We start from the raw sequence: 22,503 nt of genomic DNA, 5'->3' as shown, positions 1-22,503 counted from the left end.
GTTTTTTTTAACAGTGCAAGTTCTAGGAAATGTTTTTTTTTTTAAAATCTGTTTGAGCCTCAGTGATGAAGGAAGACGAATTGTTAACAAATCTCGCAATTGCTTTCATAAGTTTTCTTTTTTGGTTTAGTTAACAATGCAAGTTGTAGGAAATGTTTTTTTTTTTGTTTTTTCGAGCCACAGCGATGAAGATGAATTGGTAACGCTTTCATAAGTTTTCTTTTTTGTTTTTTGTTAACACTGCGATTTCTAGACGAATTGTTAACGAATACTCGGAATCGCTTTCATAAGTTTTCTTATGAAATGTTTTTTTTTTTTTTTTTCTGCTTCAGTGTTGAAGACGGATTTGTTTTCTTATTATTAATTTGGCTCGACGAGTTGTTAACGTTGCCATCATAATTGTTGATAAGGAATTGCATCTTTGCTTAATTTTCTTTGGGAATTGAGTGACCATTGGTCAATAATTTTGCAACAAAAAATTGCATGGCACTCCATAGAATTAAAAAAGTCCATAAAACAAAATCATCCAATTACCATGTGGCTCAAATGCATTCGATCAGCATACTTCCTAAGCCTGTCTCACAGAAGTGACAAAAAACATTTTTCATTCTACAACTGTGAAGAGAAAACTATTTCCTGTTTCAATTACTGGACTACAAAAATCATGAGGTACACACACTCTGTGGAAAGCAAGGAATGTAACAATAACAAAAAATACAAAGATAAAAAACATATTCAGTAGGAGCCATTTGAGAATGTCACCAGTGGCTTTTCACCTCAGAAGGGCCTTTTTGGATCATGGAACAATGATGTATGAGTTAAAAAAGAAAAGAGATGCTTATTCTAAGAAAGCATTGTCTTGATCTTTGTCTTACTGATCACCTGTCGCGACTTGGGAAATGAAACTTCCTGATCTCTTTATGTTTAGTGATTCCCTGGAGAATTTCCTTAATTTTAATCAGGAAACTAAAACAAGAAAATTGGGAAATTAGTAGAAAACAAGACCGACTGACCTTGGTGCCATTTTCCACCAAATGTTCAGCTGGATGTTGGATGGTTTTCTCAAAACCTACCGAAGCTTGAAGCTGAAAGAAATCACAGAGATCAGTCATAACTCAACAAAGTTGCAGACGTATAACTAAGAAAGAGAAGCAAAAAACAAAACAAAAAAACAGATTAAACACCATAAGACCATGCAAACTTTAAAAGAAGCAGAATGGATTCTGACTAGTAAATATTAATTCACTACGAAGCAATCACTTCGTGATACCAACAGGGCTTTCACTAGGTGTGTGTTTAAGCCGAAGTCACCACTGCTAAAGCCCATCTGAACTTGATCTCTTAAGACATCAAAGTCTCCTCCATTAAAAGGCTTCCCATTCTCACACGGACGGAACAAATAGCCCACAACAATTCCCTAACTCACAGGTGAGGCTCCTTCCACCAGTAATGGCCTGACCATTTGACCTGCCTCCTTGCACCATTCCTTCCGCTCTCCACGTTTAAAATTCCATCTACATTCTTCATTCAGAAAGAAAAAGTTGTATCGTGAAGCCTTTGGCAGTTGATACTCTCAGTAGTCCTTTCTTCCATTGGGAATATCATCAAAGACAAGCACTTAATGCCAAGGTCCAGATTCTAAGGATGATTTACTCTAATTTTTGTACTAGAAAGTGAAAATCTCAAGATCACAAATTCAACATATGAAAATCGAGGACAACACTACAGATAAACTCAGAGTCCAAATAGATGTTCCACGCATGTTGTCTATTTACATACCGCATCCTCTAGACAGCTTGCTTCTCGTGACCACATTTTATAGTATACTTGTTCCTTTGAGATGAATTAGGTGAAGCATAATTAGTTGACGAAGAAGAAATGAACAACTTTTAATACTCTTTCTAGATAACTGCTACATCACCAAGTTCATTCCTTATTGTGACACCAACACTTACTCGCTAAAAAGGCAATCTAATCGACAAGCCTCTCACCAATGCAAAATCTCAGGAAAACCAATGTGAGTAGCTTTAGCCCCATAAATAGGAAGGTTTTAAGCAAGCTTTAGTATCAACAAAAATCAGTATATCGACATTTTGCTTCATAAAGTAGATATTCAGCATCCAGGAGGATGGGCCTTAGTACAATGGTAAGCATGCTCCTTGCAACCAGGATTCGAGTCCTGAAAATAGCATCTCTACATATAGAGAAAAGGCAGCATACATTGATGATTGATCCTCCCTAAATCTCATATTGACTGAAGTCTAATGCACTGGGTGCGCCCTTTTAGAGTAGATAATCATTCTCAAATTTACATGAAGAGAAAGAAAAGACATAAATCTGTAGTGTGATAAACTGGTATTATTGATTGATCTATCACAACAGTACCATTCATTACAGGAAAGATACAATTATTATGAGGATTCTAGACCAATATTGTCATGTCCTGATACCAAGAGCAATTACTAATACTGCACAGAAAATATACAAGGAAATAATAAATATCCAGAGCAAAAAAGGTAACACCATTGATAGGGCATATTTTGGCTCATGAATCACTAGCAACACCACACACCGTCAGCCACCAACGCAATGCCACACGCCGTCAAAACCACGGGGTGCACGCCACGTCAAGTTCGGTACCAATACACTGTGCGACTTGACCACCCCGAGAGCTCGGGGCGGTGCCGTCTGCTCTTGGGGTAGAGCCGTCTGACGCCACTCAAGCACCCCCAAAGATGCCATCTCGTCAGAGAAGTCGTCCCGCCCCCACGAAAGTCAGCGGCCACGCCGATTCGAGGCACGACCAACCCTCGCAAGCAGGTATAAATACCCCCGTCCGATGCCCGGCCGGGGGGGAGAAAGAAAAGGAGAAGAAACACAAAAGGGCAAACTGAATTGATTTACTCGTTGGAGGGGCCAAAGTCAGGAAGCACCCGACGAAGGCCTTTTCGCAGGGAGGTGGTCGCCCCCGAGCGGCGGGCGTCTTCACCCCGAAATCGCCATCTGGTGCGCGGAAGAGGGTGGTCCGTCGGTTCGGATCCCAACCAACGCCAGCCTGCACCTCCCATCCCAAGGGCACACCCACGTCACGAAGAAAGGTTGCCAACCACCCCAGGGACAAGAGGACACATCTCGCCACAAATGACACCCAAGTTGGCAGGCCTCGGAGCGCCAACCCCCAGCCACTCGCGAGGACTCAGCCGACCTCGCCGGTCCAACCCTCGCCCGAGATGCTCAAGAGGTGCAACCACCTCATCATCCTACTCATTCCACCAGAAGTTCCCGATGGCCCGCGGACCAAACTGTGCTGACTCACAGCCACGGTACTTTTGTTCACTAATATTTTGGCGCTAGAAGGAGGGCCCATGTCGCGGGAACAGCTGGCAGAAACTCGCCCCGGGAGGAAACCCCCGACCGACCTCCCTTCCGCCGAGCCAGAAAGTCAAGCCCTCCCCATCCCTGCGGACAGGAGGATATCGGCTTCGACACCTAATCGCTATTGGCGTCTGTTCAACGACCCGGGGCTTGCCCCGGGGCCCTCGACCGTGACACCCGAGGCATTCCTTAGCCTAACCAAGCAAGTGTAGGCTATGGCGGGCATGATGCAGACGCTCGCCCCGATCATCCCTCAAATCGTGCAACTAGCGACGCCTCCGACCGATCCTACCCGGCAACCCCCGAATGGGGAGCAGATCGGGATCAGAGAAGCCCGTGAGCGAGCGATGGACCCGAGGGGTCCTCCCGAGCAAAACGCACCTGCACCTTGCCGAGCCACGCTGCCTCATTTTGAGCCTGACACCATATCGTCCGACTCGGCGGACGACTCGCTTAGAGCCCAGTTGTCCCAGGTCAATCAACGCCAGGACACGTTCCAACGCGAGCTTCAAAAGTCGTGGAGCGAGTCCAGCGAGGGCACCTCAGGCGAGTCCCCCTTCACCCAGGAAGTACAGGACAAGCCGATACCCCTCAACTTCAGGCTCCTGACATTGGAAACATATGACAGAGGTTCCGATCCCATGGAGCACGTCTCTGTATTCCTGGCCTAGATGGCCCTCTATGGTGCCTCTGATGCGTTGATGTGCCGAGCGTTTCCGACCGCTCTAAGGGGTCCGACGCGAACGTAGTTCAGCCGGCTATGCCAAGCCTCGATCTTGTCCTTCGACCAGCTTGCCGAGGAATTTGAGCAAAACTTCCTCGCCAGCGCGCGGCCCAGGCCTTCCATGGCCACTCTCAGTTCGTGGCACGGTTCACCACCGAGATCAGGGCGTTTCTGGATGCTCACCCTTCTCTAATCTTGCAAGCCTTTCTGATGGGTCTGAAGCCTTCGAGGTTCTTTTGGTCGCTAATCAAGAAGCCGCCGGTCACCATCTCCGAAATGCTCCAACGTGCCAACCAGTACGTCGCCGTCGAGGCTCTAGTGGCGGGGAGGTGCGTAGAAGGCAAGAAGCCAAGGATGGAGCTGTCTCGGGGAACGACCTCGGCGGTCCCGACACCTCCCCGCCGTGGGCTCAATTGATAAGAGCTACTACTCCCAAGGCCCCCACCTCTCCCCCTAAATGCGTCCCGCACCGAGATCTTCCTCCAGATCAAGGAGATGGGTCTCTTGCAGCAACCTCGCCCTATGAAGGCCGCCCGCAGAGATCAATCAAAATATTGCAGGTTCCACCGAGACTACAGTCATGACACAAAGGACTGCCACGACCTCTGGAATCAAATAGAGGCACTAATCCGGAGAGGCCACCTCAGACGCTACCTCAAATCCCAGGAGGCGACTCCACGCCCCAAAGGACCCCCCGAGAGATAAATCGACGTCATCTCTGGTGGGCCAACAGCCGACGATAGTAGCACGACAACAAGAAAGGCCTACGCACGTAGCACGATGGAGAAGCGCCCCTGGCCCGAGCACGAGCCTAAAATTACCTTTGGGCAGGAAAGGTTGAGCGCTCCCACCATGATGACGCTCTGGTGATCTCCATCCAAATCGCCAACGCCCGAGTTAAGAGGGTGATGGTTGACACCGGGAGTTCCGCCGACGTTCTCTACTTTGATGCCTTCAAGAGGCTCGACTCGATCGAGGGAGATCTTACCCCTGTGGCATCAGCATTTACAGGGTTCACTGGGGATTTCATCTCCCCGCTCGGGACCACAGTACTCCCCATCACCATCGGGGAGGAACCGAGAGCGAAAACAATAATAACCACCTTCATGGTAGTCGACCTGCCCTCGGCCTACAACGTCATCCTCGGTCGCCCGACCCTCAACAAGATCAAGGCGGTGGTCTCCACCTATCACAGAACCATCAAGTTCCCAACCTCGGCTGGGGTTAGGGAGGCCTGAAGCGACCCAGGGGAGTCGAGGCAATGCTACCTCACCGCGGTTGCTCTCCTGGCAAAGCTGCACCCAACTCCGGTTCTTGACCCCCATGAAGCACCCATACCACAAGTGGCGCTGGAGCCCCCGGAGCCGCTTATCGAGGTACCCCTGAAGCGGAGCCGACCCGACCAGACCGTCAGGCTCGGGACCGCACTCCCCGAAGCGAACCAGCTCCACCTTGTCAATTTCCTGAGGAAGAACGCCGACATATTCGCATGGTCCCCCGAAGAGATGCCTGGGATCGACCCAGAGGTCGCGCAACACCGGCTCAATGTCGACCCTGAGGCATGGCCGGTAAAGCAAAAATTAAGAAGGTTCGCCCTCGACCGGTAGAAGGTGATCCGAGACGAGGTCGATCACCTTATAAAGGCCGGGTTCGTCTCCGAGGTTAAATACCCCCGGTGGTTGTCTAATGTAGTCCTCGTCAAGAAGACTAATGGAAGTTGGAGAATGTGTATTAATTACACCAATCTCAACCGGGCATGTCCCATATCCGCTCCCCAAGATAGACCAACTAGTTGACGCCATCGTAGGCCATGAACGCCTTACGTTCCTTGGATGCATTCTCCGGCTACAACCAAATCCGGATGGCGACCCAAGAACGAGAAGACACTGCCTTCGTCACCAACCGGGGGGCGTATTGTTACAAGGTGTTAGGACTCTAGCTTGGAGAGTCCTAATTGAGAGGGACATTCATGTAAAACTGTTAGGACTTTAGCTAGGAGAGTCCTAATTGAGAGGGACATTCTGTTAGGACTCTAGCTAGGAGAGTCCTAATTGAGAGGGGCATTCATGTAGGAGGTGTTTTCTTAGAGAAGAATTAGGAGTTGTAAGGGAATAGGAGTCTTGACTAGGAGTCCTATTAGGAGTTGGTTAGAAGTAAGAGTCTTAAGTAGGAGTCCTATTACGGAGTCCTATTAGGAGTTAGGGTTTAGAAGCCCTATAAATAGCCATGCATTCCTTCTCTTTTGATAAGCAATAGATGAATCTTTTCTGCAGCTTTTGAGCAGCAACTTGGAGGGAGGAACCCCTATAGAGTTCCAAGGAGGCCGATCCCCTAAAGAGATCAACCCCAAGAGTAGAATCTGCAAGGGTTCTAACACCTGGTATCAGAGCAGCGTTCTTGGCGTCTCGCTACCCTTCCACAGTCATCCATCAACCCTCCACAACCATCCAAAGCAATTCCCACAATTGTTTAAAAGATCGTCACCGAATTCCGCCATCATCTCCACCACCGTGGATCATCCTTTGATCTCCCCGTGAGTTGCAATAGGTTCTGGTTTCCTACCTTACTGCTGCTGCAATTTAGTTATCTTTATTCGAAAAAAAAAAAAAAAAAAAAATCGTTCTTATATTGCTGCATAAACTTTTCATCACAAGGTTTTCATCTCTACGACGAATGATACATTGCAGAATTCCAGCCGCATAGCACCATCTGTTTGATCTTGCTACTGTGCTTTTTCTATCCAAATTTCTACGAAATTTTTATGACATCTTTGACACTTCCTAAAAGTGGATTTCCCTTTGGTTTCATAAAAAAATTCTCAGTATAAACTACTGATCTTTTATGTCCAATCTGCTGCACTTGAATTGCAGAATTCAAGCCGCATAGCACCATCTGTTTGATCTTGCTACTATGCTTTTTCTATCCAAATTTCTACGAAATTTTTATGACATCTTTGACACTTCCTAACAGTAGATTTCCCTTTGGTTTCATCGAAAAATTCTCAATATAAACTACTGATCTTTTATATCCAATCTGCTGCACTTGAAAATCTATGCTGCAGAAAATTTCAGCTGCATATCGTTGCCTTAACCCATCTATTTGCAATCTTTTTTTAATAAAATTTCTTATAGACTTCATATATCATCTTGGCTTCCATCTAAGATTGATCTATTAAAAAATTCATCTCTAAAAACGATTTTATGTTGCTGCAAATTTTCATCGTAACCCGCTGAAATTTTTCGACGATAATTCTGCAATTGCAACTTGCACCAATTTCTTTGCTGTTATACTGCCGAAATTTTCTTGATTAAATTAGATATCCTTGCTGTCATATAAACTGTGATTTTGCTATCAATTCCCTCCTCAATTCTCTCAAGTTTTTGGTGGAAATTACGTCGAGAAACCGTTGTTTCTTCGATGACAATTCTACTCTTACAAGACAGCACATACTTGCTGCAACTTCCACGGATTTCTGTCAAACCTTTGCTACCATCTACCACAGATCCAAAACTTTCATCCACAGCCCTAAAACTCTACCAAACCACACCCTCAAACTGCACCCAAAACAGCCACAAAACAAGCCTAAACCGCAGCCTACATCCACCAATCCACCAACACTTTCGACCATCACTTCTCTCAACCTATACATGCCTTTAACCCAACAGCAAAAGAGAGATCTTAACATCATTGATTTGGGGCCATATACTATGGCATCTAAGGAGGTAATCAATGCTAAATTCGAAGCCTTGGAGGCACGAATGGAGGATAAGATTCGGACGCTCTTTACCGAACTCAGATTGGGCCGACCACTAAGCCCGAAGAAATTATATCAAGGAGAGAGCTTTGCCCAATCACACCAAGCCCGAAGAGATGACTTCCAAGGGACGGTAGGCTCTATGACCAACCCCAACTATCCATGCATGAGAGTGGACTTCCCTAGATGGGAAGAAGGAGACCCGATTGGTTGGATCTTGCGCACGGAGCGATATTTTCGGTACCACAAAACCACGGATGTATCTATGGTGAAAATTGCAGCTATACATCTTGAAGGGGATGCTATACAGTGGTTTGATTGGTTTGAACATACTTATGGAGTCCTTTCATGGCGTCAATTCAAAGAAGGACTGCTGATTTGCTTCAGACCAACCGATTACGAGAATATTGACGAACAACTAGCAAAGATCCAGCAAACCTCCACCATTCAAGAGTACCAAACCAGGTTTGAAAGGTTATCTAATCAAACTCATGATTGGTCTCAAAAACAGCTATTGAGGACCTTCATTGAGGGCTTGAAGTCGGAGATCCGAGGAGAAGTTAAAGCGCGACAACCGTATACGCTTATGGCAGCCATCTCTTTCGCACGACATCAAGAGGAGCAATTGAACCATGAAGCTCGGAGGACTAGGGTCGCTCCTCAACCAGTAATATTGAAGCCCTCAGCCCCCCCTACTGTCGACCAAGTCCCTGCACCAAAGAGGTTAACAGGAGAAGAGCTTCGGGAGCGATATGCGAAGGGGTTATGTTGGCATTGTGACGAGCCGTGGAGCCGTGAGCATCGCTGTAGTATAGGAGGACTTCTTATGATTGAATCGATAGAAGAAGAGGTCATTGAACATCCAAAAGAGAGCCTTGAACATGAAGAAGAAGATGCGGAAGAAGAGCCACAACCGACTGACGTTACAGTACACGCACTAGCCAGCTACTCAAACCCGCAAACGATGAAAGTTGGAGGCCTTCTCAAACAACAACCGATCACTGTTCTCATCGACACGGGCAGTACTACTAACTTCTTATATAGTAAGCTTATTGTTCGGATAGCATTACCTATCGAGAATCGCTGCAGGTTTGATGTTAAGGTCATCAACGGATGGATTTTGAATTGTGATCGTAGGCACCCGCAGAAGAAACTATTGCTGAAGGACCAAGAGATAATTGCATATTTCTTCCTTCTCCCTCTTAACAATCATGAGGCCATGCTCAGAATTAAATGGTTGACGACATTAGGTGATATTTTCTGGAATTTTATGAAACTAATTATGAAATTTTACAGTAAGGAGAAACAGGTGACATTGCACGGGAAACGTGGGGGCGACATAACAACGATTTGCACACAACAAATGGAGAATGTTTTGCATAAAGCATGCAGTGGCTTTTTGGTACAACTTGAGCAGCAAACTAAGGGAGAGCCAATAGAATTTGAAGATCCAAATCTACTTCCTTTGCTTGCTGAATTTTCAAATATATTTGATGAACCGTGCAACCTACCTCTTACCCGTCAGCATGATCATTGTATAACGATTCTTCCAGGCAAATCTTCAGTAAATACTTGGCCATATCAGTATCTACATCTCCAGAAGGATGAAATAGAAAGGATTATAAAAGAGATGCTCGAAACAAGAATTATTCGGCCGAGTTGCAACCTCTACTCTTCACCGGTGCTACTTGTACACAAGAAGGACGGAACATGGCGAATATGCGTTGATTACCGAGCTCTCAATGGCATAACCATCAAGGATAAATACCCTATTCCAATACTAGATGAATTGCTATATGAAAGGGAGCACAAATCTTCACAAAGATGGACCTTTGATCCGGGTATTATCAAATACGAGTGCACGAAGAAGTCATACCGAAAACCGCCTTTCGAACACACAACGGCCACTAGAAATTTTTACTTTCTTCAACAAAAGTTGGGATATCTTGGGCATATCATATCAGAGGAAGGTGTGACGGTGGACCCCTTCAAAATTGGAGCAATGCAAAACTGGCTGACCCCGAGAAAAATAAAATTGCTATATGGCTTTCTGGGTTTAACAGGCTACTACCGCAAGTTCGTGAAAAACTATGGAAAGATCAGTGCACCACTTACTTCCTTACTGAAAAAAGATGTCCTCCAATGGTTGGACAGAGCCTCCACGGCCTTCGACAAACTTAAGACAGCCATAACGACAACGCCGGTGCTAACACTACCAGATTTCAACCGACCCTTCATTATTGAGGCCGACACATCTGGAGTCAGAATTAGAGTCATTCTCATGCAAGATAGTCGAACACTCGCATACACTAGCAAGGCATTATCTCCCTCCTATCAAAATAAGTCAACATATGATAAGGAGATGCTCGCCATTGTGCGCACACCAACGCGGTGGAGACCCTACTTGATTGGTTGACGATTTCAAATTAAAACCGACCAAAAAAGCCTTAAGTACTTTTTGGAGCGAAAGATATCACCCCCTGAGCAGCAAAAATGGGTAACAAAACTTCTTGGATTTGATTATGAAATAACTTACAAAAGGTGGAAAGAGAATATTGTTGCAGATGCGCTTTCGCAGCTACTTGAGCAAGCTGAATTTTCGATCGTTTTACTTCCAACCAGCGACTTCCTTGAGGATATTAAGATGGAATGGCAGGAAGATTCGGAGACCAGTAAGATACAAAAAAAATTAGAGGAAGCACCAAGCTCCGTGGCTCATTACAATCGGGACTCAAAAGAATTATGCTATAAGGGACACATTGTGCTTGTGACAAATTCTACTTGCATCTTCAAGAGCAGATTTTGGACAAAGTTATTCCATATGCAGGGTACTAAATTGAAAAGGAGTACGACATATCACTCACAAACCAACAGCCAGACGGAAGTTTTAAATAGGTGCTTGGAGACAGCCCAAAGCCACCCACCAAATATGACTACCCAAAGAGAACTCCAGACCCAGCCAAGTGCCATTATTGATCGACGGATCGTGACTCGACGACGACGACCCACTAATGAAGTGCTAATACAGTGGGCGAACCTACCAATAGAAGATGCCACTTGGGAGAACTATGACGACTTGAAGATCAAATTCCCAGAATTCACGAATCATCAGCCTCGAGGACAAGGCTGATTTGAAGAGGGCGGGTCTGTTAGGACTCTAGCTTAGAGAGTCCTAATTGAGAGGGACATTCTGTTAGGACTCTAGCTAGGAGAGTCCTAATTGAGAGGGGCATTCATGTATGAGGTGTTTTCTTAGAGAAGAATTAGGAGTTGTAAGGGAATAGGAGTCTTGACTAGGAGTCCTATTAGGAGTTGGTTAGAAGTAAGAGTCTTAAGTAGGAGTCCTATTACGGAGTCCTATTAGGAGTTAGGGTTTAGAAGCCCTATAAATAGCCATGCATTCCTTCTCTTTTGATAAGCAATAGATGAATCTTTTCTGCAGCTTTTGAGCAGCAACTTGGAGGGAGGAACCCCTATAGAGTTCCAAGGAGGTCGATCCCCTAAAGAGATCAACCCCAAGTGTAGAATCTGCAAGGGTTCTAACACAAGGTTATGCCCTTTGGCTTAAAGAACGCTAGCGCGACTTACCAGAGAATGGTCGATAAACTTTTCAAACACCAACTCGGGAGGAACATGGAGGTATACATAGATGATATGATTGTAAAAAGCAAGGTTGCAGGGATACATTTGGCCGACTTGGCGGAAACGTTCCAAACGCTCAAGCGGTTCAACATGCGTCTGAACCCAGCAAAGTGCGTCTTCGAGGTCAGCTCGGAGAAGTTCCTCGGCTTCATCATTCACCAGTGGGGGATAGACGCTAACCCAGAGAAGGTGCGCGCCGTTACCGAGATGCACTCCTCCCGCTCGGTCAAAGAGGTACAACGACTTGCCGGGAGGTTGGCAGCGCTTAGCAGGTTCGTGTCGCGTTCAAGCGACAAGTGCCTCCCCTTCTTCCGGGTTCTACGGCGGACCGGCAACTTCACTTGGACCCCGGAGTGCGAGGAGGCCTTCGAAAAGTTGAAGGAGTGCCTCGCCCGCTTACCCCGACTCGCCTCACCCGAGCCGGGCGAGACCCTCGGCCTCTACCTGGCAGCCTCGGCACAGGCCGTCAGCTCGGTGTTAGTTCAGGAGGTACCACCGACGCAGCAGCCAGTGCATTACATCAGCCATATCCTCGGAGGGCCCGAGCCGCGATACTCCCCGATCGAGAAGCTAGCTCTTGCCCTTATCATGACGGCCCGAAAGTTGCGGCCCTACTTCTAAGCCCATACGATCAAAGTAATCACCGACCAACCGTTGCGGCAGACCCTTTCCAACTTTGACACATCGGGTCATATGCTGCGATGGTCGGTTGAGCTCAGCGAATTCGACATTCAGTACTCCCCCACGACCGCCATTAAAGCTCAGGCACTAGCTGATTTCATCTCCGAGCTGGCACCCGAGGACCAGGCTGTAGGGCGACAAAGCAGCCAAGGCACATGGACGCTGCACGTAGATGGCTCGTCCACTTCCGAGGGGGCCGGGGTCGGGTTTATCCTCAGAGACCCGTCGGGAGAAACCTACGAAAGATCTCTCCAATTGCAATTCGAAGCCACTAACAACGAAACTGAGTACGAGGCGCTACTCCATGGTCTACGCCTCGCTCTGGAGTTGCACGTAGACGATCTTGAAGCTTCAGCGACTCCCGACCGGTGACGGGACACGTCAATGGGAGCTACGAAGCCCGAGGCCCAACGATGGTATCATACCTAATGGAGGTAAAACGACTCGCCCACCGTTTTAACCGCCTTTCAGTCGCTAGAATACCTTGGGCACAGAACGAGAGGGCCGACGCACTGGCCAGATCAGCCTCCACCCGCACCCCTGGGTCGGTCCCAGCCACTGAGTCCGTGGCGGCCCCGACAATAGCGACTCGCGAGGTCGCGAAAACGAATCTACCCCCAAATTGGATGGAGGAGATCTTCCGCTACAAAGCGGGCGGGAAGGAGCCCAACGACCCGGCGACTGCGAGACGATTAAGGCGAGCTCAAGCCTGGTAATGCGTCATCGACAGAAAATTGTACTGAAGGGCTTTCTCTCAACCCCTCCTACGTTGCCTCGCACCGCCGGAGGCCAAAACCGTCCTCGCCGAGCTCCACGAGGGGATTCGTGGGGAGCATGTCAGGGGACGAACCTTGGCCTTCAAGACCCTCCGGCAAGGGTACTATTGGCCGACCATACGCCAGGACGCCATGTCATACGTGCAACAGTGCCTGCAGTGCCAGCGGCACGCCCGACTGCCACACCAGCCGACAGTTCCCCTGACTCCGATAGATGTGGCATGGCCCTTTGCCCAATGGGGGGCTCGATCTCCTCGGGCCTTTCCCGTCGGCATCGGGTCAGCGACGTTTCCTCATCGTCGGGGTCGACTACTTTACGAAGTGAGTCGAAGCCGAACCCTTGGCCTCCATCACATGGAAGAACATCATCACCCGGTTCGGGATCCCGAAGACTATCATCGCCGACAACGAGACTCAGTTCAACGACACTAAATTCAAGGCTTATTGCCAGACGTACGGAATCCAGTTAAAGTTTAGCTCGGTCGTACACCCCCAAACCAACGGCCAGACTAAAGTGATGAATCGAGCAATCCTTGAAGGCCTCAAGAGGAGAATCTCGGGCGCGCATGGGGCCTGGGTGGACGAGCTCCCCAGCGTCCTGTGGGCAATGCGAACAACTCCCAGAACCGCTACGGGGGAGTCTCCGTTTAGCCTGGCGTTTGGGACTGAGGTGGTCCTTCCGCCCGAGATGGTATTCCTAACCTTACACACCTCCAACTATGAGCGAGGGCACTCTGAGGAGGGACTGCGGGCTAACCTGGATCTCCTTGAGGAGAGAAGAGCCAGGGCACACCTGTGCGCCCTGGCATACAAGAAGGCGACTGCTCGGATATACAACCGAAGGGTCCATCCACGGCCGATCCAAGTCAGAGACCTCATCCTCCGAAGAGCAGAAGTAAGCAAAACCCGACCCGAGCAAGGGGAAAACTTGCACCCAACTGGGAAGACCCCTATCGAGTCTACGACATGGTACGAGAAGGAACCTACCGACTCGAAACTATGGAGGGAAAAATCCCCCGCCGAGAACATGGAATGCCACGAACCTGAAGAAATTCTACCCTTAAGGGGGGGCTGGTCGGGGCGCAGGAAAGATGTGGGAGCCCGCGCATCCACGGTCGGGGAGAAGAGCAAGCCAGAATTCTAAAATGAAAGTGCTTCTCGATCATAAAGGAGGTACATATAGCGGTCGGGCGACATGGCCCCAAGCCCGACCAGACAAAAAAAAGGGGGGAAGGAAAACAAAACTCAAAAGGTGAGGGGGTGCACCCCCTAACTCAAGGGAGGAGGAGTCGGCCCGTCGTCGAAGGGGACGTTCGCCGGCATGTCGACGTCCTAGTCCGCCTGGTTGTCAACAAAAGGGTCTGACTCCAGGTCCAGGTCCGAGTACTTTGCCCGAAAACGAGCACGGGCCACCCGATACCCGTACTTGTACGTGACCCAGCCCGACCTCACCAGGCCACGCTCGAACCCGACGGACGCTTTGTACCCGGCGATCACCTCCTCGACCCTTCTAGGCAACCCCAGCCGCTCCTCCTTGAGTGCCTCCTTGGCAGCTCGGGCCATCGCCTTGGCGGCCCGGGCCGTCGCCTTGGCGGCCTCGACATCCTAGGAGAGGGTCAGCAGCTCGTCATCCAACGAACGGATGTGTGACCGGCTTTCTTCTAGCTCAGTCTTCAAACGAGCCACCTCCTCCTCCAACGCCGTGGCGCGCTCTTCGGCCACGGCAACCGCCTCCGGACCCCCTTGGCTTGCAACTCTAGGTTCACCTTCCGGAGGGCATCGTCGAGCTCCATCTGACGCCCAATCGCCCAACCAGCGTCAAGGACCCGGTCGATCAGTGCCATTCCGTAGTGTAGGCTCTGCATGAGAATCATTGTCAGCATCCACAAAGGAAAGAGTTGGCGAGAAGGAGAGGCGATCACTTACCCAGACGAGCGACTTGGTCGCCCGTTCTACCAGCACCTTCGAGTCGGAGCAGTACAGTGACCTTGGCCAGCGAGGGGTGCAGCGCCCCTCGGACGAACTCCTGGGCGGTTTCCCCATCGCCCCAGGGGCAGCTGTCGGCCTTCAGAGTCGACCACCGGGTGGTGTAGGGGACTCCCGGCTCCCCGACCGGAAGATCGACCATAAGCTGGGCTTGGAACTGCCCGCCCTCGGGCCAGGAGAAGATGCGGCACAGTTCCCGCACCGATAGGAGGCATGCCGGCCCCCTCCTGGAAGGGTCGCTACCGGACGACCCAGCCGACCCCTTCCCCTTATTACTCGCCGAGCCCTCCCCCTGTGCAGGGACCCCGAGCGATGCCAAGGAGGCGCTCGAGCGAGTGGCTTGACTCGCCGGCGTCTTTCGAACTGCCATCTTCATTATCTTGGGAGGGCGCTTCGATGCCGGTGATGCCAGCGCCCTCTTTGACGTACCCTCCAGCCGGACAATCCCACCTCCAGAGCCCTCCCCGTCCCGAGACGGGGGCTCGACGACCCTAGTGCTAGCCATCTTCTTCATTGATCATAGGTCCACCATTTCTGCAAGAATAGACAGCGGTCAGACGGCATGGGATGAACGAATGAGCCATTATATATGAATGGCCATAGCCTCGGTGGCGGGGCTCAACTCAGCTCCAACCATCCACTCCTCGATCATCTCTTTTATTACCCGAGAAGAGGACAAGATACCCCTTAGACGATCCACCATCGTTGTGTCACCAGCAGAGAGCGACGGGAGGGCGTTATCGATGGACCGAATAGCCCACCCGGTGCTGAAGCCCCACTCTTGATCACAACTGATGAAGAAGAAGCGCCTCTTCCAACCTTTGTTGTTGGAGGGCACGCCGCTAATCTTGAAACCGCTGCAGGCGGTCAAGTAATATCCGCCTGGTCCCCTCCCTAGGCGGAAGCAAGCCAGAAACAGAGACCGGGACGGTACAATCCCAGCCCCCTGACACTCCCAGATGAAAGCCACCAGGTAGCGCCAGGAGTTGGGCGACACCTGGGATGGGGAAATCCCCTAGAAGTGAAGGCAATCCCTAATGACGGGGTGCACTGGAAACCGCAGACTGACTTCAAGCGCCCCCACAATCAGCCCGAACCCATCGGGGAACCGGTTATATGGTCGCTGCCCCGGACGAGGGGTGTGCAGGCCGTAGCACTCCGGGATGCGGTAGCGATCCCAGAGCACTCTGAACAAGTCCTCGGTAACCACCGAGTCCACATCGTGCCAAGACTTGAGGGCCTCAAGCTCGGCTAAACCCCTCGAGGCCTCGGTAGAGGCACTACCTGAGGACACGCTCACTACCTTATCCCAAGAGCTTGTAGGAGGAGAGGAAGAAGGCGAGGGAGAAGGGGTGGAAGAAGGGGACGAAAACGAAGACAAAGACGAAGAGGAGACGGAGACATCCCGACCTCAGAGTCGCAGGAAAGAAGCCCGGTTGCCGGGCGAGGGATTGAAGCAAGGAAGACGACGGAGTTGCAAGGAGGGAACCGAGGCATAGAACGAAAGGCTGATCGCAAGAGTGATGATAACCACCCTGGATGGGGATTATAAAATGGGCACGACCCACTACGAGGCGACGATTAGGGCTTCCCGAGGAGAGCAACAGTCGCGGTATTTACGACCCATCACAACCCCTCGGATTCGCCAGATTCGCCCACCTCGGACTCCCCACCAGAGGCGTCCCATCACCCGAGACCCCCCGCCGAGCGCCATTCAAAATGAAGTCTCCCGCTAAGCCCCATGACGCTCCGCTTGGCCCGCCACGTGGCACGACGGTGTTCAGGTATGGCTCACCACCCCAAGCTCGATCCTTCCCCAGGTTGCTCCAGATCGGTCCCGACTAGCGACCCGTCACCACCCCAAGCTCGATCCTTCCCCGGGTCGCTCCAGATCGCTCCTGACTGGTGACCCGTCAGCACCCAAGCTCGATCCTTCCCCGGGTCACTCCAGATCGCTCCCGACTGGCGACCCGTCACCACCCCAAGCTCGAGCCTTCCCCGGGTCGCTCCAGATCGCTCTCGACTGGCGGCCTGTCACCACCCCAAGCTCGATCCATCCCCGGGTCACTCCAGATCGCTCCCGACTGGCGACCCGTCACCACCCCAAGCTCGATCCTTCCCCGGGTCGCTCTAGATCACTCCTGACTGGCGACCCATCAGCACCCAAGCTCGATCCTTCCCCGAGTCGCTCTAGATCGCTCCAGACTGGCGACCCGTCAGCACCCAAGCTTGATCCTTCCACGGGTCGCCCAAGATCGCTCCCCACTGCGGACCCATCAGCAACCCATGCTCGATTCCTGCCCGGGTCACTCCAGGTCACTCCCGACTGGCGACCTGCCAGCGCTCAATTCGGAGCCAAGCTCACAAACTCGATCCCCAGAGTCAATTCGGAGCCGAGCTCACAAACTCGGTCCCCAGACTCAATCCGGAGCCGAGCTCATAAACTCGGTCCCCAGACTTAATTCGGAGCCAAGCACACAAAGTCGATCCCCATACTCAATTCGGAGCCGAGCTCACAAACTCGGTCCCCAGACGCAATCTAGAGCCGAGCTCACAAACTCGGTCCCCCGACTCAATTTAGAGCCGAGCTCACAAACTTGGTCCCTGGACTAGAATCGGATCCGAACTTATCCGGTCCCCAGGATTCAAAGCCGAATCTACCCTCTCGGCCCCCAAATCCGACTCCCGTCCAAAGCGTACGAAATCACTCTTAGTTTGCAACCCACCGACATCAAAACCCGAGCCCGGACGTAATCGCTCGGCCCACAGGCCCGACTCCAACGACCAAGCCACACCTTGCGGCTAATTTAACACCCGAGTCGCATCCTACTATCCAAGTCACCCCCTACGATGACCTCGACGCTTCGGTTTCGCTTCAGGCCCCTACCGTTCAATTAGCAGGGTCGGTCCTGCCTGCATCATGGGTCCTACCCCCGTAATCACCCCCGACGAGTCAATTCACCTCTCCCAAGGAGACACCCAATACAATCGCGTCCCTCAGCCCCAGGCATGCCTCCCGGTCCGTTGGGGATCCGTCGGCACGCCCCGAAGGGGGGGGGGGGGGAGAAGTGATAGGGCATATTTTGGCTCTAGATGAATCACCAGCAACACCACACACCGTCAACCACCAACGCAACGCCACATGCCGTCAAAACCACGGGGTGCACGCCACGTCAAGTTCGATACCAATACACTGTGCGACTTGACCACCCCGAGAGCTCGAGGCGGTGTCGTCTGCTCTTGGGGTAGAGCCGTCTGACGCCACTCAAGCACCCCCATAGATACCATCTCGTCAGAGAAGTCGTCCCGCCCCCACGAAAGTCAGCGGCCACGCCGATCCGAGGCCCGACCAACCCTCGCATGCAGGTATAAATACCCTCGTCCGATGCCCGACCAGGGGGGAGAAAGAAAAGGAGAAGAAACACAAAAGGGCAAACTGAACTGACTTGCTCGTCGGAGGGGCCAAAGTCGGGAAGCACCCAACGAAGGCCTTTTTACAGGGAGGTGGTCGCCCCCGAGCGGCGGGAGTCTTCACCCCGAAATCGCCATCTGGTGCGCAGAAGAGGGTGGTCCGTCGATTCGGATCCCAACCAACGCCAGCCTGCGCCTCCCATCCCAAGGGCACGCCCACGTCGCGAAGAAAGGTTGCCAACCACCCCGGGGACGAGAGGACACATCCCGCCATAAACAACACCCAAGTCGGCAAGCCTCGGAGCACCAACCCCCGGCCACTCGCGAGGACTCAGCCAACCCTGCCGGTCCAACCCTCGCCCGAGACGCTCAAGAGGCGCAGCCACCTCATCATCCTACTCATTCCACCAGAAGTTCCCGACGTTGGCCAGCGAACCAAACCGTGCTGACTCATAGCCACGGTACTTTTGTTTACTAACAACCATAAAATCCATTTAGATATTGGTCATTAACATGCAATTTTTATGAGTTGCTACTGCTTATAACAACTTAAAACAACTATTTTGACCCTCTTGCGTACATGTATTGAACTACATTTGCAGATTAAATAAGAGCAGCTACAGCTCCAAACAGAACATTAGAAAAGGGCAGGCTAGAAGATATGTTGTATAGAATCAGTAAACACAGCTTAGAAGGGGACATTCAGAGAGACTAAAATAGAAAATAGTACCAGCGAGATAGTCACATTCATATGCAAGTCATTGCCCTCTCTTCTGAAGCATTAATGTGGTAATGTTCAAATTCTGAACTTCTCAATGCAATTCTGCCTTTAGTGAAAAGTTATTTAAATAAGTCAATCTAATACTTCAGAAAAAAAGTAAAACAAAAAACAAAAACTTGAGATCTCCAAGCTTCTCCATCAATTTTAGGTTCACCATGCTCGCAAAATACAACTCCTAAAATGTGTGCAAATAATTTAGACAGTGTCATGGTGAACTGGAGAAAATTAAAAAAACCTCCAGCGCAAACATATCCAGAGAAACAGCCACTAAAATTTGCCAAATGAAACATATGGAAACAAAAGAAAATACATCAAGAGGTCTAATCTGCAAATATGTGGAGATTAAAATAGGATACAAGCAAAGCGCTACAAAACACACACAATGAAAATATTTGTTATAATGATGAAATAGTCATAATAGAAACAAATAATAGTACAGAGAAGATGTTAAACAGCTATATTCCGGTGAGGTTCGAAGAAGGGTGACAGGGCCGCAGGTCTCCCTCGCTGTCTCTCTCGGCACGGCTTCTAATAGAAACTATTTGAAGAGATTAGTGAGAAATGGGAGTGCGTTGACCGTCGAGAGTGGAGCAATGGGAGGATGGAGGCTGGGTGTTCTAACAAAAGCGGCGGAGCCACGTCAGAGGAAGCAACGGAGGGAAGAATCCTAACAACAACAACGACAACAACATACCCTCCGACTCCCGTTTCTTTCGAGCGCCAAACACCAGCTCTCTCCTCGACGCCTTCGCCCTCGAAGGTCGGCTGCCATCTCTCTCAATGGCTAAATCCACTAGCAGTCGTCGTGTTTTTGCTTTTTTTTTTCCCTCTTTGCCTCGGTTTCCTAAATCGATCGCCGATCGAAACGTACTTAAGACTTCTTCTAATCTTTGATCCGCTCAATTCCTATACCAGAAATCAACCTGTTTGCCGATTGTTTGTGAACAAAAGTACCATGACTGGTTAAATCCACGGTTCGATGTTGGAAATTTTTTGAGGAGTGAGTAGGATGATGAGGTGGCCGTGCCCTCGGGAAGGAATGTTGGTCGGTGTTGGTCGGGATCCGGGCCGGCTCACTGCTCTCCCTTATGTGATAGAAGGTATCTCTTGGGTCGAGATGCTCGTCGCTCGAGGGTGGCCATTTCGGAGCAACTCGGGCAAGGGTCGGGCTGGCAGAGTCGATTGGGCCCTCGTGAGAGGATGTTGATCAGCGTTTCTCGGTTTGCCGACTCGGGCGCCGTTTGTGGTGGGACACGTCTCTCCAACTTCAGGATGAATGGCAATGCGTCCTCGTGTACTAGATGACAATTTTCGGGTTGAGGCGCTCGTCGTTCGAGGGTGTCTGCTTTCCTGCAAAATGCCCTTCGTCGGGTGTTTCCCAACTTTGGTCCCTCTAACGAGCAAGTCAGTGGAGTATTTTTATATCGAGTTTTTTCCTCCCTTCTAGCCGAGCGTCGGCCAGGGGTTTATATACTATTGTGCGAGGATTGGTTGTGCCTCGGTTCGGTATGGCCGCTAACCTTTGTGGGATGGGACGACTTTTCTGATGAGCTAGTGTCTTAGGGGATGCCTGAGCAGCATCAGACGGCACCGCTGCGAGCCCTCGGGATAGTAGTGTCGCATAGTGTCTCGGTATGGAACCTGGCTTGACGTGTGTCACAGGGTTCTGATGGCGTGTGGCGTCGGATTCTGACATTGGTTGGAACGTGGCGTGTGACGTCGGTGGCGACTCATCCGGAGACCAAAATACACCTTACCACTTCTCTCTCTCCCTCCCCCCCTCCCAAGGCGTGCTGCTGGGTCCCTAATGGACTAGGAGGCATGCCTCGAGCTGAAGGATGCGATTGTGCCAGTTGCCCACGTGGGGAAGCTGGATTGACTCGTCCGGGGGGCGATTTTAGAGGGGCGGCGCCCCGTGATTTGGATAGAACTAATCCTGCTAATCGAACGGTGGGGCCTAACGAGGCGATACCTAAGTGTCGAAATCGGCCAAGCGAGACCTGTGGAGCGAACCCGATGTGTCTCAGTTTAGATGACGGGTTTCGCATGGCTCGGAGCTACGGCTGCTGAGTTTGCAAGTCGGCGAGCGAATCGAGGCGGCTTGGTTTAAGACTTGTCGGGCGGCGAATCGGAGTCGACTTGAAGCGACTTGGATAACGGGGTAGGCCGGTGATTCGGGCGCTGGATCGACCGAGATGTGACTCGGGTATAAGATTGGTCGCGAGGTGTAGCTCGGGCGATGGATCGGGCCTGTTGGTCGAGTGACCAAATCCGATTTTGGTTCTAGTGCCGACGGGTTATAAGTCGGGAGCGATCTAGAGCGATCCAGGTAAGAAACAAACTTGGGGACCGAGTGACTATGCTCGGCTCTGAATTGAGCCTTGGGATAGAGTGAGTATGCTCGACTCCGAATTGAACCTAGTGACCGAGTGAGTAAGCTCGGCTCCGGATTTGAACCTGGGGACCGAGCTCTGGGGACCAAGTGAGTAAGCTCAGCTCTGGATTTGAACATGGGGACCGAGTGAGTAAGCTCGGCTCCGAATCGAACCTGGGGACCGAGTGAGTATGCTCGGCTCTGGATTTGAACCTGGGGACTAAGTGAGTAAGCTCGGCTACGAATTGAACCTGGGGACCCAGTGAGTCAGCTCAGCTCCGAATCCAACCTAGGGACCGAGTGATTAAGCTCGGTTTCGGTTTCGGTGCCAGCAGGTCACTAGTCGGGAGCGATCTGGAGCGATCCGGGCAGGAATCAAACCTGGGGGGTGAGTGGTTAAGCTCGGTTCTGGTTTCGATGCCGGCGGGTCGCCAGTCGGGAGCGATCTATGTTGAATCTCGGATTTTGATGATGAAGTCAATTGTCATTTGTTATCTAATCCATATGTTGAGATAAGTGTGCAGGATTAACTACGATAAAAGTAAGACATACAACAAGAGTTGCACCGGAGTCAAGACAATGATCACGTTGGGAGTTCGAGAGTTCGACGGAAGTTCGGACAGTCGTCGGAGGTTCTGCAGGAACAGATCCGAGAAGTCCATAAGCTTGCCAAAGAAGCTCATCGGAACTCGCTAAGTGGATCGTCGCAAGTCCAGGAGTTTGCCGGAAGTCCGTAGGAGCATCATTAAGGGTTCATCGGATGATCGACGGAAGTTCGCCGGAAGCTCGCCGGAAGAAGCGATTGACGCACCGGAGCAAGTTGTAGTAAATGTCTTGGGAATATCGTAGTTAGCACAATGATTAAGTTGGAAATGGGAGGTGATCCCATTAACTTAATCTTGGGGCAATTGGGCCCCTGAAAAACCCAAATTAGGCCGAATGGATCAACCCATTCGGACCCTGATTTCTGCCAGGCTGTTGAACCGCCAAAGGCAGGAG

General features: G+C 50.7%; 1 long non-coding RNA gene across 2 annotated transcripts; it reads right to left on the bottom strand.

Annotated features, from left to right (window-relative positions):
* Window positions 1-104: 104 nt before the first annotated feature.
* LOC108952428 (uncharacterized) lies at window positions 105-20,117 on the bottom strand. 2 transcript variants are annotated; one of them, XR_010481496.1, is made up of 4 exons: window positions 19,825-20,117; window positions 19,584-19,747; window positions 1,014-1,085; window positions 105-935 (listed from the first exon to the last, which is right to left on the bottom strand). It is a non-coding gene; the product is annotated as an uncharacterized LOC108952428 (long non-coding RNA). The 2 variants fall into 2 exon arrangements; XR_010481495.1 differs by having other exon boundaries at window positions 19,584-20,117.
* Window positions 20,118-22,503: the final 2,386 nt, after the last annotated feature.

The sequence above is a fragment of the Musa acuminata genome, chromosome BXJ2-1 (assembly GCF_036884655.1).
Source record: "Musa acuminata AAA Group cultivar baxijiao chromosome BXJ2-1, Cavendish_Baxijiao_AAA, whole genome shotgun sequence".
Taxonomy (NCBI): domain Eukaryota; kingdom Viridiplantae; phylum Streptophyta; class Magnoliopsida; order Zingiberales; family Musaceae; genus Musa; species Musa acuminata.
This window is presented reverse-complemented; position numbering and strand designations above follow the sequence as displayed.